Here is an 18538-nt window from a genome sequence, read left to right on the forward strand (position 1 = left end):
ATCATCAGGGAAATGCAAACCAAAACTACAATGAGATATCACCTCACACTGACAGAAGTTTCCTCATATGATCCAACAATTCCACTATTGGGTATTTAGTCAAAGAATATAAAGAATACACCCCAAGTGTCCATCAATAGACGAATGGAAAAAGAAAATGTGATATTACACACACATAGACACACACACTATGCAATATTACTCAGCCATTGAAAATAATGAAATCTTGGCATTTGCAACAACATGGATAGATCTAGAGAGTGTTATGCTAAGTGAAATAAGTCAGTCAGAGAAGGACAAATACCATATGATTTCACTCAGATGTGGATTTTAAGAAACAAAACAAATCAACAAAGAAAAAAGAGACAAACCAAAAAACAGACTCTTAACTATAGAGAACAAACTGATGGTTACTAGAGGGGAGGCGAGTGGGAGATGGATGAAATAAGTGAAGGAGATTAAGATTACACTAAGAATACTGGAATAGAAATAAAATAAATGATAAATAAAATAAATAAAGATTGACAGTGAGGAAGTCTTGAAAGGCCCACCTTCCAGGTGAGTGTGCTGCTCAAAATTTAAAGGTTAGTGACTCCAGAACAGACCCACCGATATATGGTTGAATGATATTTAACCAAGGTTCCAAGTCAGTTCAATGGAGAAAGGGAAGTTTTCTTAACAAATGATTGCTGAAAAAGCAGATACCCATATTGAAAAAACAGAACCTCACCTTCCACCTCACTCTACAAATAAAAATTAAAATTTTTGCTGAATTATAGACCTAGATATAATATCCAGAACCAGAAGCTTCTAGAATAAAATATAGGACTCTGTCTTTATGAAATTGTGGTAGGCAAAGATTTCTTGGGCAGATCCCAATAATCACTAATCATCAAGAACAAAACTGATAACTTAGACATTATAAAAATTAAAAATTCCTGCTCAACAAATACTTCTAGGAAAAACAGATGATCCTGTAAGGGATGGGAAAAAATATTTGTAGCACAAATATCTGACAATGAACTTGAACCCAGAATATACAAAGTACTTATAAATCAACAGTAAAGAGATGAACAACCCAATTTTAAAATGAGCAAAAAACTTGAACAGAAGTTTTACAAAGGAAGATATACTAATGGCCATCAAGGCAAGTTCAATAATTAGAAGTCACAGTCCATTCTGTCTGAGAGCACAGCATGCTGGAGTGAACTTGCTGATAGAACAGAGAAGTCAGAAGTGTAGGTCTTTGAATCCTCATTACGTTTGGGATGGGAAGAGGCATGAAATCCCACATTCAGTTGGTACACACTCCTCTGTTCCATGACTCCCTGTAGATAGGCTGAACATCTTTAGATGTGAGTGTTGTCCACGCCGTTCCAATCTTCCACATTACTCAGGGTACGCAAACAAGAGAGAATGTAGCCAGTGGCCTCCCTCCTCATCTAACTCAGGGTCCTCCCTGGCCCCACAGCTCCTTCCACACGTTGATAACGAGCTGATACATGTGTGTTTCCAAGTTTTTCCCAACCAAAGAAAGCTGTCTCCTCATCAAGGAATATCTGGTGATTGCCACCATGCTAAGCCCTGCAGTGTGTATCAAAGGTATAAGGGCCTACAGCCATTTGCATCTTCTTTGCCCTCCCCATCTTCAGACAATGAGCCCTAACCTGCACAAGATAGAGTTCTAGGAATTAAACCTCAATGAGTGAGTTCCCTCCTGGGTGGTCCTCAAAGAGCTTGCTGTCTACTGAGGGACAAAGAGCAAGGTAATGCAACCATTTAGCAGAAACAACTTATATGGGGTGGACATCACTGGGTTGCTGAAGCTCTGACCTGATTTTCAAAGAAAGAAAGATAATGAATAGTACATGTGGGACAGAGGAAATCAGTTGGGCTGGAAGAGGCAGAGCGAAAGACGGTGAGAGAGAGAAAAAGAGAGAGGCAGAGAGAGAATGAATGTACAAAGCAATGTGGGGTGAGCAAAGTACCTAGGACCTTGCCAAAAATGCCTAATTTCTCCAGAACACCAATTCTCTGGATGCCAAGTATGAGTATTAGCATACAATATTTATTTGCAACTTATTTTTATAAGTTGGGCACCCTAAAAGAACAAATAAAGGAAGATAAGACACTCAAGTACTGGCAATGTCAAGAAGTAGGTTGAAGAGCATAGAAATCATGCTACTGAGGCCATGTGAAAATCGGAAAGTGTCCATCCGGGAGGACCTCCTGAGGGATGGAGGAACCCAGATTCTGCAAGGAAAGCAGAAATAAATATACTGATTTCTTTCTCTCCCTACTCCTTCATCTCTGTGTGCTGCCTTCCAGCGGCTAAACCCAACCAGTATCCTCCTCACAACAGAGAGCTAAGGTGGTTTATTCCAAACAGGCAAAAAGCAGGACAGGCAAAGGCCTGTAATGGATCTGCAGTGGGGGTAGGGGATAACTGGCACAATTATTCTGCCACTGGAGAGATTCAATTTGCAAAAGTGTATGAATGTCTGAAAAGTGATCCATGAACTGAAAAAGTACTTATAAATTACGTAGTAACACAAAATATAATTTAGAATGATGTCACAGCATTTCAAAATGAAAAAAATCCAACAACAAAACAAACAAACAAACAAACAAAAACCCCTCCAATCCTAGATGATACTGACACACAGCAGCATGAAACCATAAAAGCTTTCATTTTATTTTCCAAAAATAACACTAATTTTTCAGGGCAACCAATGGAGTCCTTAATATAACAACTTCAAGGTAATGTTTTAAACTACGAAATAGATAACGTTTGTAAATCAAGATAGAGAAGAGAACAAAAATATAAATTCTTCTTTCAGTATTAATGGAAACTTCACAGAAAAAACAGGAAATCACAATTTTAAAGAATGTATTTTACCTACACTTCCACCTGAAAAGTCCATTCTACATTGTGTATCACTGGTCCATAAAACATTAGAGCCATTATGATCATACATATTGATATCCCTTGCTATACATTTTAAGAAAAGTGGTTAATGTACCTCATTGAATCAATGCTTACTGCATGCACTATACACATTTATGTGGGAGAAGAGCAAGACAATTTCTTATCTTGCACTAATAATTTATGTAACAGCAAAATTTATGTTTTTATTTAGTTAACGATTACGCTGTAGGTCATAATATAAACTAGAAAATGCACTAGTATCAGTCCTGATGATGCTTTGGCTTGTGTGTGCAACAAGGAAAGCCATTTGAATATGATGAAATAAAATTTTATGTGCATTCCAATAATACCTAGTCTTATTCTCAGAGAAAAATAAATCACTGTGCATCCTCTTTCTTCATCAGTCTTAGAAAAAACAATGAATGCTGTAAATGGATTTAATTCTTGGTCACTGAGGATACACTTTTTCAGCATTCTGAAAAAAAATGTGGTCTATGCGTATATGTTTTTGCTACTGACTACTTTCTGCCAGTAATTTTCTTAGAAATTCCATGAGATTTGAAATTGAAGAATGAGATAGAACAATCTCTTCATGACATGAGTAATGCCACTAAAGCCCATTTCTATGAGTTTAAGTGGCACTTGGGTGGCAAATCCGAATGACACTTTCATATATCCTCATTTGCCTGAACTCTCAGGCCTGAAAGATCACAGTTTCTTAATGTTGATAAGACAGCAAGATAATATCTTCAAAAGATGGAATTGAGTTCTAAATAGGTTGATAGCCAGACATTTTCTTCTTTTTCAACATATCTTCCCTTATTGGTGAAAAGACACTGATAGATTATTGAGTATATTTTACAATCACTCCTAATTCTGCAGCAGATCATGAAGAAATACTCTGTAGAAGCCTGAGCAAAAGCAGTGGATTGGAAACAATACTTTTGTCTGCCAAGTTAAAAATTTTAAATTCTACCTTTTGTATAAAATTCATCACTTTTGAGTCTGTTGGAAACAAATAATCATCTTAAAAAATAAAACATAATTTTTTATCACAAGTTTTATTTGAATATGTCTAAATATCTGACACAATATCTCTAATCCTGGATGCCATTTTCAATGACTTGTAGAGACATTTAGCAGTGAGACACAATTTAGCAGTGAGACACAGAGAAGAAACTAATGGTGGAATCTGACCACACCTCATAGTCTTTAGAAATCAACCTGAATTAATAACTTTATTAAAGCATATAAAATATGAATGTATTTATATGATATAATTATTATTATATATAAAAATATTAATTTTAATGTTAGATAAGATTAGTGATAACATCTATTTTTAAACACTTTGGTAATGTATAAAAGTAGTTAAAAGATGAAATATTTGAGAAAGGTTGTTATAAAAAAAAACATAACCTAGAATTTTTAAATGCCATCACAAAGTATAGGTGGAAATTGAGGAAACTACTATCACATGGATTATTAGTTTGATTACTTGATCTCTCAAGCATGTAAGTGCATAAAATCTAGATCTGTATATTTTAAAATGTGCTCCCGGGGCGCCTGGGTGGCGCAGTCGGTTAAGCGTCCGACTTCAGCCAGGTCACGATCTCGCGGTCCGTGAGTTCGAGCCCCGCGTCAGGCTCTGGGCTGATGGCTCGGAGCCTGGAGCCTGTTTCCGATTCTGTGTCTCCCTTTCTCTCTGCCCCTCCCCCGTTCATGCTCTGTCTCTCTCTGTCCCAAAAATAAATAAAAAACGTTGAAAAAAAAATTTTTTTTAAAAAAATAAAATGTGCTCCAGAGAACTCTAGATCACTTGCTTGGTATGTTTGGGAAATTTCTGTTACATAACTTGCAAATGAAGAGTTAAGGTACAAAAACAAGACATGATAAATCTTTCCATTAATAAACATAATTTCACTTAACCAAGAATTTTCAAAATACATGTGATTTTTGTATTATGTGAAATATTTCTTTTTATTAGAATCGGTGTTCAGTAGAAGATATTTTAGGGAAAATGGTCTAGATCACTGATTTCCTTCGAAAGTAATTTAAAAGTACATGATTTAAAACAAAGTAGATCACCTAAGTCCGTCTTTCAGACACCATGGCAATAATTATTAAATCATAAAATACTAGCATTTATTTGTCAGCCTGTGCATCTTAATTCAATCCACTCACTAGAGAAGTTGGCGTAATAAAACTAAAACTACTCATTAGAACATAACTATTCAGTATGTTTGTCTTTTAACATTTAAACACTGTCCTTTACCTTCCTTGTCATTACTTCCTGAAGTGCAATCACATTTCATCCTCTAGACTTCTAGAAATGCTTTCATAAGGGTAGAAAACATCCTTATTAAAAATATCGTGCAAGTTGAAAAGAAAAATTTATTTCACCTTAATTATTTCCCCTCCCTATAATTAGCAGCTAATCTTATCCACACATAGCTCCAGGCTCAGAACTAGTAAATGCCTGACTGTTAGAATGATTGGGGAACTTTACTTTCTGATAATTACAAGATATAATTACTTTGAAGCTTTCAAAGACCTTTCAGTGATTAGGGAAGCTTTTTTAATTCAGTCATAACATTTGTATTACTAATAAACTAAGAAGTCCTACACTTTAATAGCTGACAAATTTGAAAGAAACACCAATTCTAAAAATGGTATTGCAGGTTTCAGGGAAATCATTAAAGTACTGAAACATTATATTTTTCAGAATCCAACTTCATAATTTTTCTTTTATAAATATATAGTATATTCAGATGTTTTAATGTTATGGGTATCTTTTTGGGACACTATATCTAGGAAGTAAAGAATAGTTAATAGGAAAACATTTAAAAATTTAGAAGAAAATGTTCTTTTTCAGCAGCACTCAGTCTGCTGAAGAAACCAAAAAAGAGGTGTTAGGAAACTGACTGCCAGGATAACTCACACAAGAGGCTGTCACTAAGGATTTGAATGCCTTAAGAAGGTAGGAGCAATTTTAATTTTCTGTATGACAGTGAATATGACAGGGAAATTGTTGCTGAACTGTAATCTAAATATAGGAAAAACTAGAAGTGGAAAACTCAGGCTTGAAAGTTGAGGAAAAGTAAGTAATTTGCTGAAATTTTAATTCTGATCTTACTTTTCTCTATGATAAAAGGAAGTTTTTGTTTGTGTCTTTAAGTTTTCACTGTCACTCTGACTAAAATGTAGCCTATCAATGACAGTGACATGGGATATGCTACACTAAAGGGAGACTTGTGGGAGAACAATTCACTTTCAGAAGCGGAAATACATCTTAGTGTCCTTTCTCGTGGAGGCATGAGATAATAATCGTCTTGTATGTTTACATGTATAATATACTTGCAAGTATAGGAACCTCAGCTAAATTATATTGAAGAATTTTCCTAGAGAAACACTGACATAACTGAAATAAAAGTAGGACTTATATAAAGATGTTAAAGAACTTCTCATGATATCCTCAGATGAGAAGTTCTTTTACTATATTACTAGATAGTTATGGTCCATAATTTCTGTGATTAGTACTATATTTTGATTAATTCAAACATACTTGTCTAAATCTACACCAATGGCTATTGTAAAAGAAGAAATTAATTTCAGAATTAAATATCTTCAAAAATATTTAGTAGAGGGGTGCCTGGGTGACTCAGTAGGGTGGGCGTTCAACTTAGGCTCAGGTCATGATCTCATAGCTCATGGGGTTGAGGCCTGAGTCGGGCTCTGTGCTGACAACTCAGAGCCTGGAGCCTGCTTCAGATTTCTGTGTCTTCCTCTCTCTCTGCCCCTCCCCTGCTCATGCTCTGTCTGTCTGTCTGTCTCTCTCTCTCTCAAAAACAAACAAACATTTTAAAAAATTGAAAAAAAATTAGTAGAAATATCTTGGGGCCCATTTCTAAATCCTTCAGTTTTTACCCACCTTTTACTCAGTTAGGAGTTATATGACATGACCTTGTTATCAAAATATACCAACTGTACATCAAGTACTGTTCTAAGAAAGATATATGTTATCTCTACCCTTCATAAAAATTGTCATTCTAGATGTTATCCTCATTTTATAGATAGTGAAGTTGAGGTTCAGGAAATTTAAATAATTGCCCGGGATCACACAGCTAGTAAACAGCAGGAACAGGGCTCAAATATATATTTAACTAATTCCAAAGGTTGACTCTTTAAAATGAATCAATCCTTGACCTTCAGATGTATTAACTGCATTGTTTAAATTAAGTTGGTTAAATTTCACAGTTAAGTTTTTAATCCCTCTCATTTCTAAGATTAAATCACTCTGAATTTTAATTTCTTTAATTCAAAAAGGAGGCAAGCCACGTTCATCATCTAGTTGTTGGATTCATTAAAAAGAATAAAAGGTGAATATATTTTTAAGTCAAGTTGTTGAACAAACATCTTATTTTTCTTCTAATTTTATGTATTTTAAACAGAAATATTTGGATTTCATCAGTTTCCAAAATATAACACTGGGAGTATGTAATAGTAGTTTTATTGCCTAAAAGAAATCTTCATAAAAATTACTGTATCATAAATTTGAACTGAAACAAGTGTTATTTATTATTCAATTATAAAATACAAGATGACATTCTTAAAGATGACTAATTTTGAATTTAATTACATTCAAAAATTTCCTAAAATATTATTTGACAGAAACCAATACTACCCTGAAAATGTTCATTTTTTTAAAAAAAGTAATTTCAATGGAAATTCTTGACTATATTCATAGATAATGACAACATTCCATAATCTCACATCACTAGACATAGTCAAACCTGTGTCCTCAATACAAATAAGTGAAGCAATAACACAAAATAGCATCTAATTCTTTCTTACAGTTCAATGTTGTAAAACTGACACTTATATTCCTGTTTTAACAATTCCATAAACTTTAAGTTATAAAAAATCTAAAATGCTACACAAAGAAAATACAGAAACTAGAGGAACTATTTCTGAAATTTCTCTTTGAAGCAAAAATTGAAATAAGAGCAGTGTTTAGCAGAAGTTCAGTACAATGAACTTTGCACTTCTGAAATATGAGCTGTAATGTCCCATTACTTACATAGAGAGCCAGGGCCTGAGCTTGGCAATCACAGATAGGATTTCAATCCTGTCTTTGTCATTTATTAGCTGGGAAATCTGAATTCTGAATAAAGTTAGTACTTAACTCCTAGGTTTGCTGTAAGGAAAATGAGTTTATTCATAAGGAGCCTTGAACACAGTTTCAGAAAGATATTAAGTACTAATAATGTATAAAAATTTCAGTTCATTTAGAAAATCTAAATATAACTTACATTATTGGGAATACATTTTTTCTCAATTGCAAATTGTGATATATTATGTGACTATGAACTTGTTTTATATTTTTTAAGATACTGGAAAATCTATAAAATGTATCTTATTGATATGCTAATCATATATATATTGATAGACTATGTCCCCTTCATTTTTACATAAAATGAACAAATATAGCATTAAGCATGTTAAACTTCTAGATATTGTTTTAATATAGCTTTTGAAACATTGTTCCACAGGCTAACCCTAAAAAGAACTGGGGCCAATTGACTAACCTATCCAAGTCATTTTTAGGAAATTCCCTGAATCTTCTATTAAATGTACATATCTCTTTTAGAAAATATATAAATTGGCTCAATTTCACCAAATAAGGAGTAATACTCTGATTTTGCAGTTCACACTAAGTAGACGAGGAAGCTATTAGGAAAAAGCACTGCACTATTTCATTTATGGTGGAACAGCTCTAATCTGGCTGCCAAATGGAGAAGGGATTTGAGAGAGGCAAAAGTACAAGTAAGAAAAATAGTACAGGGGCAATTGTGGAAACAGAGGCAAGAAATTAAAATGGTGGTGTAGACTTTTTTTTTGGTAGTATAGATATTTACAGGTAACCAGTAATATCAGTAGTTTACTTTAGTAGTATGGGTAGTTACAGGTAGTCAGATTTACATGTAGTGAAGAATGTGTAACCAAAAATGCAGCCTGAACTTTCCCTGCAAGAACCAAGTATTGCCCTCACCCATTAACTCAGAACATAACAGAAGAAAGTGTAAGATTCAAATACTATCACTGCACTGATTAAGCACTTTCAGTGCCTGACAATAACGCCTTGGGATGACTGCAGACATGCTGTGGTACTCCATCTAGATCTTCCTTCAGGAATGAAAGACTTGTTTAGCCAGATGCTCAGAGATCTGCCAGAAGACACCTTAGCTGTTCATTCCCTGCTGAAGAAAACAATCATGTGCCTCCCTCTCTCTCTGTTCCTCCCCTGCTCATACTCTGTCTCTCTCTCAAAAATAAACAAAGATTAAAAAAAAAATTTAAAAAGGGGCACCTGGGTGGCTCAGTCGGTTGAGCGTCCGACTTGGGCTCAGTTCATGATCTCACGGTTCGTGAGTTCAGGCCCCGTGTCGAGCTCTGTGCTGACAGCTCAGGGCCTGGAGCCTGCTTCAGATTCTGTGTCTCCCTCTCTCTCTGCTCCTCCCCTGCTCATACTCTGTCTCTTTCTCAAAAATAAATAAAGATTAGGGGTGCCTGGGTGGCTCAGTCAGTTAAGCATCCCACTTCAGCTCAGGTCACGATCTCACGGTCCGTGAGTTTGAGCCCCGCGTGGGACTCTGGGCTGATGGCTCAGAGCCTGGAGCCTGCTTCCGATTCTGTGTCTCCCTCTCTCTCTGCCCCTCACCCATTCATGCTCTGTCTCTCTCTGTCTCAAAAATAAATAAACGTTAAAAAAAATTGTTTAAAAAAAATAAATAAAGATTAAGAAAATAATCATGTGCAAGATCACAAGTCCCTCCTGGGTAGCCTGCATCTATCTAATAACTAATTAATATGGGGAATATAAAGGCATAGCCCCCCTCCTTAACTCACAGTCATTTTGTTTCTTTTTTTCTAATTTATTTAATTTTTGTTTATTTTTGGCAGAGAGAGAGAGAGAGAGAGAGAGAGAGAGAGAGATGAACTGTGAGCAGGGGAGGGGCAGAAAGAGAGGGAGACACAGAATCCGAAGCAGGTTCCAGGCTCTTAGCTGTCAGCACAGACACCAGGCTTGAACTCAGGACCCCAACTGGGAGATCATGACCTGACTGAAGTCTACATCCAACCGACTGAGCAACACAGGCATCCCAACTCACAATCATTTTGAAGGGCTATCTTAACTCTGGAAGACCCTGTAATGTTGGCTGAGACATTCATTGAGAGTGCGCTATAGCTCAACCACCAAATCTTGCTCTGTCTCTTCTCTTCCACAAGTGCTAATCCCAAGAGCACTTTTCAATAAACGTTCTGAACGTTAAATGGCTTCGGTTGAGTCTCCCAGCCTCACCTCCAACTTGCTTCATACATACTCTGCCATGCTCACTTGCTCTTCTCAGCACTTCTAATGATTTTTCTCATTTTGAGGAATTTAAGGACACTGGTGCCTCTGTTTAGATCACCCTTATCACTATTGTCCCATCCAGGGCTTATTCACTCACATTTTGACTCAATTCTGGGTCACTTATTGGAGATTTTGCCCAAACCTTCATCCTGAATTAAAAGCTTTGCTTTGATCTCTCCTAGTACTGCTTAGAGATTAATCCGGTCACTACATTATCTCACAGAAGGGTTGTTATTTCTCTTATTTACCATTCAATGGAGAATAAAACCTTTGAGGGAAGGGAATCTCAATTTTCTTCTGGTTTCTCCAATGTGTTGCACACTGCTGACACAAAATTGGTTTTTAATAAATACCTTCCAATTGAACAAACTGAGGAAGAAGCTTATGAGAGCATGAAATAATAAAGCTGAGAGAAAGTGATTCAAAACCACTGGAGCTATATTTCAGAACACTTTCTATCATTTTTGTGCAGTTTATTAAACATTAATTCTAATAGCAATAATAATGATAATAATAATAAATGGAACCAATAGGAATACTATTAATACCTAACACTAATAAAGCCCTAACCATCATGAGTTAATGCTAAGTGATTTAAATGGGTTATAGCATTTTATTCCAATATTACTGCTGTGTTATCATTATCATCCTCAACCTCATTTTACAGTCAAGAAAGACAAGGAAGTTAAGCAATTCGTCCTGGGTTTCAAAGGAAAAGAAAGAGAAGTTAAATGTATCCACCTTTAAATGCATACAGCTAAAAGAAGGTATTTCCAGTATGCTGTTCATTACTACATCTAACTTATTATATTTATAAGAGTAAGAAAAAAATAAGCAGAAAAATTTAGGGACTAAGAATCAGATTTTAGAGTAATTGGCTAAATGCCTGAACAAATAGTAAAAATTCTCAGATTCTCATTTCCTGTATCTACAAAAATTCAAAACCACTAACTAATAGAGATTGGCACAATGAAATAAGACATTTCATGGATACACAGTAAACACTCATTTCCCTCTTTTCCTCTCCCCTTTCACTCCATAATGACATTTATCCTAATCATAAGATATTAATTTGGAAATATATTTGGGTTTTGACACTAAAACAATAGACAGATGACTAGTTGTATCCTTCTTTGATTTAAATCATCATGCTCAGCCCCTGAGAAATATTAATTAAAATTAAAAATTAAAGATAACTTTAAACTTCATCTAAATTTGCCTTTCACAATATTTTTAAATCTTTTTATAAGCGATTCAAAAGCAATTATATCATTACAAAAATTCAAATCTAAATAGAGGTATTAAGACAAAAAAAGAGAGAGTGAAAAAGAAATGACACAGAACAAATTCTTCTGTGTAATGAGCCTAGAAGATCAAAGAATCCTGTATTTTTTTCTTTACTGCAAAAAAATTAAAAAAAATTCACAGGGAAAGTTCAGTTGAAATTGCTCAGGTCATGGGTCACAATTAACTTGTGAGAAAAATTTCATATTGACTTATTAGGAAGAAACATCAAGGAGACCATAAAAAACATTCTAAAAGTTGCTCTGGGACACATCTTCAAATGGTTCATTATCACATTACCTAAAAATGTCACCAGTGATAAATAGCTTTTGTGATAGACAGAACTTCTTAGCCTAATATCCTTACCACAGCGGTTCCAAAATTTGCTTTTAAGTGAATTTTAGGCAGATGGCTATTCTCTTGGCCAACAATATTTTGGGAATACTACTCTAGGATCTGGACCATTCTTGGTATCACCATTCTGATACGCAGTAAGCCTGATCTTGCAGGAGTGAGCAGAAATTGTTAGTGTACATTCCAACTGAAAATTCCATATTATATCACTGGACTATTAGGAAAGTAAGAAAAATTATATCAGCTCTACAAAATTGAGAATTTTATAGATGTATTATAGATTTAGAAAATAATGGAAAATAATATAACTCTACAACCATAATCTTGGGCTAAGTACAGTTATGATTATGAGAGCTACCTCATAAAGAGAGATATTATTTCTAAACTCTGGAATGATAATATGGTGATCATAACATTTGGTTAAGACAAGCTCAAAACATCAGCTTTATATTAAAAAATAACATTTTGCAGAACCTTTCATAACTTTGCTTTTTAATTTCACATAATATTAAATCTTTAGGTTTCAGTGTTTAAGAAAAGAGATAATTTTTAAGATTTTAAAACTGTCATGTCACCAATGTCTATAAGTGACAATATTTTTTCTATTTAACTTCATATTTTCAATAACCAGACGATGATGTTGACAGGTATTGTTTTAATTTATGTAGATATATGTATATGCATGTGCTGCAAAACCAATACCAATATTATATAAATTTTTTCTAAAGAAAATATACATTTTTTTATTGTGGTAAGAATACTGAAACATGAGGGCACCTAGGTGGCTCAGTTGGTTAAGTGTCTAGCTTTGGCTCAGGTCATGATCTTGCAGTTCGTGAGTTCGGGCCCCACATCAGGCTCTGTGCTGACCACTCAGAGCCTGGAGCCTGCTTCAGATTCTGGGTCTCCCTCTCTTTCTTCCCCTCCTCCTATTGTCTGTCTCCCTCTCTCAAAACATGAATAAACTTATAAAAAACTTTTTTAAAAAGAATACTGAACATGATATTTACCCTCTTAACAAAATTTTAAGTGTACAATATAATATTTTTAATCACAGGAACCATGTTGAACAGATCCCAATACTTGCAAAACTGAAATTTTATACTTGTTGATAATCCCATTTTCTCATTCTCCAAGTCCCTGGAAACCAACATTTAATCTCTGTTCCTACAAAGTTGACTATTTTAGATACCTCTTTATGTAAGGTCATACATTCTTTTCTGTCTCAGGCTTATTTCTCTTAGCATAATGTCTTCTAGGTTCATTCATGTTATTGAATATGGCAGGATTTTCTTCTCTTTTAGGCTGTATAAATGAATATTATTCAGCCTAAAAGAAAATCCTGCCATATATATGGAAGGATTTTCATATATATATATATATATATATATATATATATATATATGGCATACACACACATATGTTTTTACATTTTATATTTTTACATATTATATACATATATATTCAATTATATAATATATAAATGAATATTATTCATCCTAAAAGAGAAGAAAATCCTTCCATATATATATGGCATACACACACATATATATATATATTTACATTTTACATTTTTACATATTATATACATATATATTCAGTTATATAATATATAAATGATTATTATTCAGCCTAAAAGAGAAGAAAATCCTGCCATATATATATATGTATATATATATGCCATATATATATATGCATACACACATATATACATATTTTACATGAAATATATATATATTTATATATATGTATAAGTACATATATATTTTTGCACTGATTTTCTTTATCCATCAGTCTGGTGATGGACATTAGGTTATTTAGATAGAGATAGAGATAAGAGATAGAGATAGAGATAAATAGAGACAGAGATAGAGATGATAGAGATAGCATTCTAAATAATGCTTCAATGATATGGGAGCACAGATAATCCCTGCAAGTTCCTGATTTCAAATCTTTTAGATATATACCTGGAAGTAGAATTGCTAGATGATATGGTAGTTGTATTTTGAACTTTTTCGGGAACTTACATATAGATTTCCATAGTGGTGGCAGCATTTATCATTCCCACCAACTGTATGTATATGAAGGTTCCAATTTCTCCACCTCCTAGCCAAACTTTTTTTTTTTTTTCAAGTATGAGGTGATATATAATTGTGGGTTCAATTTTCATTCCCCTGATGGCTGGTAGAACGCTTTTTTATATACCTCTTGGTCACCAGATTATAAGACTTCCCTCAAGAAACGTCTGTCTATTCATGTCCTTTGACCATTTTTTTAAAAAAAATTTTTTTTTTCAACGTTTTCTATTTATTTTTGGGACAGAGAGAGACAGAGCATGAACGGGGGAGGGGCAGAGAGAGAGGGAGACACAGAATCGGAAACAGGCTCCAGGCTCCGAGCCATCGGCCCAGAGCCTGACGCGGGGCTCGAACTCACAGACCGCGAGATCGTGACCTGGCTGAAGTCGGACGCTTAACCGACTGCGCCACCCAGGCGCCCCATCCCTTTGACCATTTTTAAATCAGATTGTTTGGGGGTTTTTTGTTGTTGTTATTGAGCTGTATGAATCTCTTATATATTATGGATATTAACCCCCTATCTGATATATGGTTTACAAATATTTCTTCCAGTCTGTATTGCATTTTAATATTGTCGATTGTTTATTTCAGTGTGCAAATGAGTTTTAGTCTGATGTAGTTCTATTTTCTATTTTTGCTTCTATTGAATTCACTTTTGAACTCATATATAATAAATCATTGACAAGACCAATATCATGAAGCTTTTATTCTATGTTTTCGTCTAGGAGTTTTATAGTTTCAGGTTCTATATTTAAATCTTTATTACATTTTGAGTTTTTTTTTTTTTTCTGCATAGGTAAGATAAGGGTCCAATTTTGTTCTTTTGCATACAGATATCTAGTTTTCATAACACTATTTGTTAAAAAGACTTTCATTTCCCCATTGCATGATTTTGGCACTTTTATCAGAGATAAGTTGACCATACATGTATAAATTTATTTCTGGGCCCCGATTCTATTCCATTAGTCTATATATGTGTATATATATGTATATGTATGTATATATGTGTGTGTGTTTCTTGTGCTGGCACCATACTGTTTTAATTACTGTAGTTTTGTAATGTATTTTAAGTCAGGACATGTGATTCCTTCAACTTTTTTCTTCTTGCTTAAGATTGCTTTGGTTATTTGGGACATTGTGTGGTTCCATATAAATGTTAGGATTATTTTACCTATATCTGTAAAGAATATCATGGGATTTTGATATCAATTGCATTTAATATATATAACACTTGGGGTAATATGAATAGTTTAACAGTGTTAAGTCTTCAAATCAATGAACACATGATGTCTTTCCATTTGTTTGTTTATTTCTTTCATCAATGTTCTGAGTTTTCAGTGTACAAATCTTTCATTATCATTGGTTAAATTAATTCCTATTTTATTATTTTTAGTGGTATGGTAAATGCAATTGTTCTCTTCATTTCCTTTTCAGATAGTTTATGTTGGTGTATAGAAACACAATTGATTTTTATATGTTGATTTTGTAGTCCATAATTTTACTGTATTTATTTACTAGTCTACCAGTGATGTCGTTAGAATTTTCTACATATTAAATCATGCTGTCTGCAAACAGGTATAATTTTACTTCTTTCTTTTTGATTTGGATGCAGTTTTGTTTGTTTTTTTTTGGTTGCCTTGTTTTTGCATAAATTCTCTGTCTAGGACTTCCAGTACGATGTTGAATAATATTGGCAGGAGTGGATGTCCTTGTCTTGGTTCTGATTTTAGAGGAAAAGATTTCAATTTTCCTCCATTGAGTATAATGTTGTATATGGCCTTTATTATGATGAGGTATATTACTTCTATACCCAACATGTCAAGGGCTTTTATCAATAAAATATATATTTTGACAAATACTTTTTCATTGTCTATTGAGATTATCATGTTATTATCTTTCATTCTGTTAACATTTATTAATTTGTGTATGTTAAAACTTCTTTGAATTCCTTGGATAAACCCCACTTGGTCATGGTGTATGCTCCTTTTAACATAGTGTTGAATTTATTTTGCTAGCATTTTGCTGAGAATATTTGTACCTAGTTCATCAGGAATATTGATTGGCCTGTAGTTTCCTTTTTTGTAGTGTCTTTGTCTTTGGTATCAGTGTAATTCTGTTTTAGTAAAATGAATTTGGAATTATTCCCTCTTCTTCAATGTTTTGGAAAAAATTTAAGGATTGTTCATTATTTAAATATTTGGTAGAACTGTTCACTGCAGGTATTTGCTCCTGAGTTTTTCTTTGATGAGAGGATTTTTATTACTCATTCAATCTCCTTAAACATTGTTGGTCTTTTCAGATTCTCTATTTCTTCATGGCAGTGTTGGTACATTGTAGGTTTCTAAGAATCTATCCATTTCTTCCAGGCTACCCAGTTTGTTGGCATATAATTATTTATATTGTCCCCCGTGATATTTTTTATTTCCATAACATTGGTTGTAGAGTATACTCTTTCATTCCTCATTATTTTTGCCTTCTCTCTTTTTTTCTTAGTCTAGCTATGGGTTTTTAAATTTTATCTTTTCAAAACACCAACTCTTAGTTTAATTGATGTTTTCTATTACCTATTTCATTTACTTCTGTTTTACTCTTTATTATTTCCTTCCTTATGCCAAATTTGGTCTTGGTTTCTTCTTCTTTTTCTAGTTCCTGGGTTGTGAAGTCAGGTTGTTTGAGATCTTTGTTAATATGACATTCATGCTATAACTTTTCTCTTAGTACTACTTTTACTTTATCTCATAAGGCTTAGATTATTGTGTTTTCATTTGTCTCAAGATATTTTCTCATTTCCATTTTGATTTTTTTCTTTGACCCAATGATTGGAGATAGCTGCATTGATTAATTTCCACATATTTGTTAATTTTCTTTCTGTTATTAATTTCTAGTTTTATTCCATTGTGATAGAAAGATACTTGGTATGATTTTAATATTCTTAATATTGCTAAGAATGGTTTGTGACTAATCATAAGATGTATCTTAGAGAATGCTCCATGTGTGCTTGAGAAGAATGTCTATTTTGCGTTATTGGGAACATTCTCTATATGTCTTTAAGGTCCATTTGGTCTATAGTACTGTTCAAGTCTGTTTTTTCCTTATTGATTATCTGTCTGGATGTTCTATTCATTATTGAATGTGGTATGTTGAAGTCTCTTATTATTATTGTATTGCTGCCTACCTCTCCCCTCCAGATCTATGTTTCCTTTATATATTTATGTGCTCTGATATTTGGCTCATAGTTATAGTTACATATAACCCTGATGAATAGACTCTTTTATCATTATATAATGACTTACTTTGTCTCATGACATTTTGACCTAAAGTCTATTTATGTCTGATATAAACATTGCCACCTCTGATCTCTTTTGGTTATCATTTGCATATAATACCTTTTCCATCCATTCACATTCAGACTATTTCAAAACAAAAAACTACTCTATGGGGCACCCTGGATGACTGAGCTAGTTAAGTGTTCAACTTTTGATTTTGGTTCAGGTCATGATCTCATAGTTTGTGGGATTGAGCCCTGCATCAGGCTCTATGGTGACAGCACAGAGCCTACTTGGGATTCTTTCTATCCCCCCCTCTCTCTCTGCCCTCTCTCCCAAAACAAATTAATAAACTTTTTTAAAAAAACTACTCTTTGTAGATATTATGACTCACATATTAATATAATAACTGTAGTCAATATTAGAAAATAATTCATTACTTTTTTAATATTTAAAACTTATTTTGCTGAACCTGTACAAAATTTAAACATAGCAACTCATTATGAAAAACTTCAATTCTAAAATATTTTAACCTTTGTACCTGAAGTAGAACTTGATTGTCTATTAATATGCAATACTGTGCTTGATGAATGTAAATTGGTAAAAGAACATTCTAAGAAAAAGTTTTCCATATACTTCAATATTTTTACAGAAGAATAGGTAATATACTGCAGATAAGAAAAATACCTTAGAATTAAGTATAGAAAATAGAAATGCAGGAGACCACGGAGGGAATACCTACAAAAATATATAACCACCATGTTGAAAATGATGATGTTAATTGCGTATATTTGCATAAAACATTTGCTATGAAATAAATGTAGATAAATAAGGATATATTATCTTGTCTTTGATTCTTTGCTTCATCTCAGCTCTACAAGAAACAAATCAGTTATAGTGTTCTTTATTTTCCTTCCTATTTAGAATTGCTTTTTTTGGCAAACATTTCAGTAAGTTTTATGTATGAGAAAATCAAGTGAGTTTGAAATTTATAAAGGTTGTGAGGAGCTATATATCAACTAAACAGAATTTTTGTAAATATATTTTAAAGCAAATCTTATCAACCAAATGTCAGAATTATTCCACTGATACTCATACTACTGCCACGTGCTCACTCTAGAAATGAGCAAGCTGTTCACCAGAGATTCAAACTATAAGCAGAAGTAGAAAATTGTATTTGTTCTGTGTATTTCCTGATAAACAAAACAAT

General features: G+C 33.5%; 1 long non-coding RNA gene across 1 annotated transcript in view; it reads right to left on the reverse strand.

The window, feature by feature from the left end:
* Positions 1-18538, reverse strand: part of LOC131514609 (uncharacterized) — a 320799-nt gene that overhangs the window by 733 nt on the left and 301528 nt on the right. The window lies entirely within an intron of this gene.

This window comes from Neofelis nebulosa, chromosome 6, assembly GCF_028018385.1.
Source record: "Neofelis nebulosa isolate mNeoNeb1 chromosome 6, mNeoNeb1.pri, whole genome shotgun sequence".
NCBI classification, from domain to species: domain Eukaryota; kingdom Metazoa; phylum Chordata; class Mammalia; order Carnivora; family Felidae; genus Neofelis; species Neofelis nebulosa.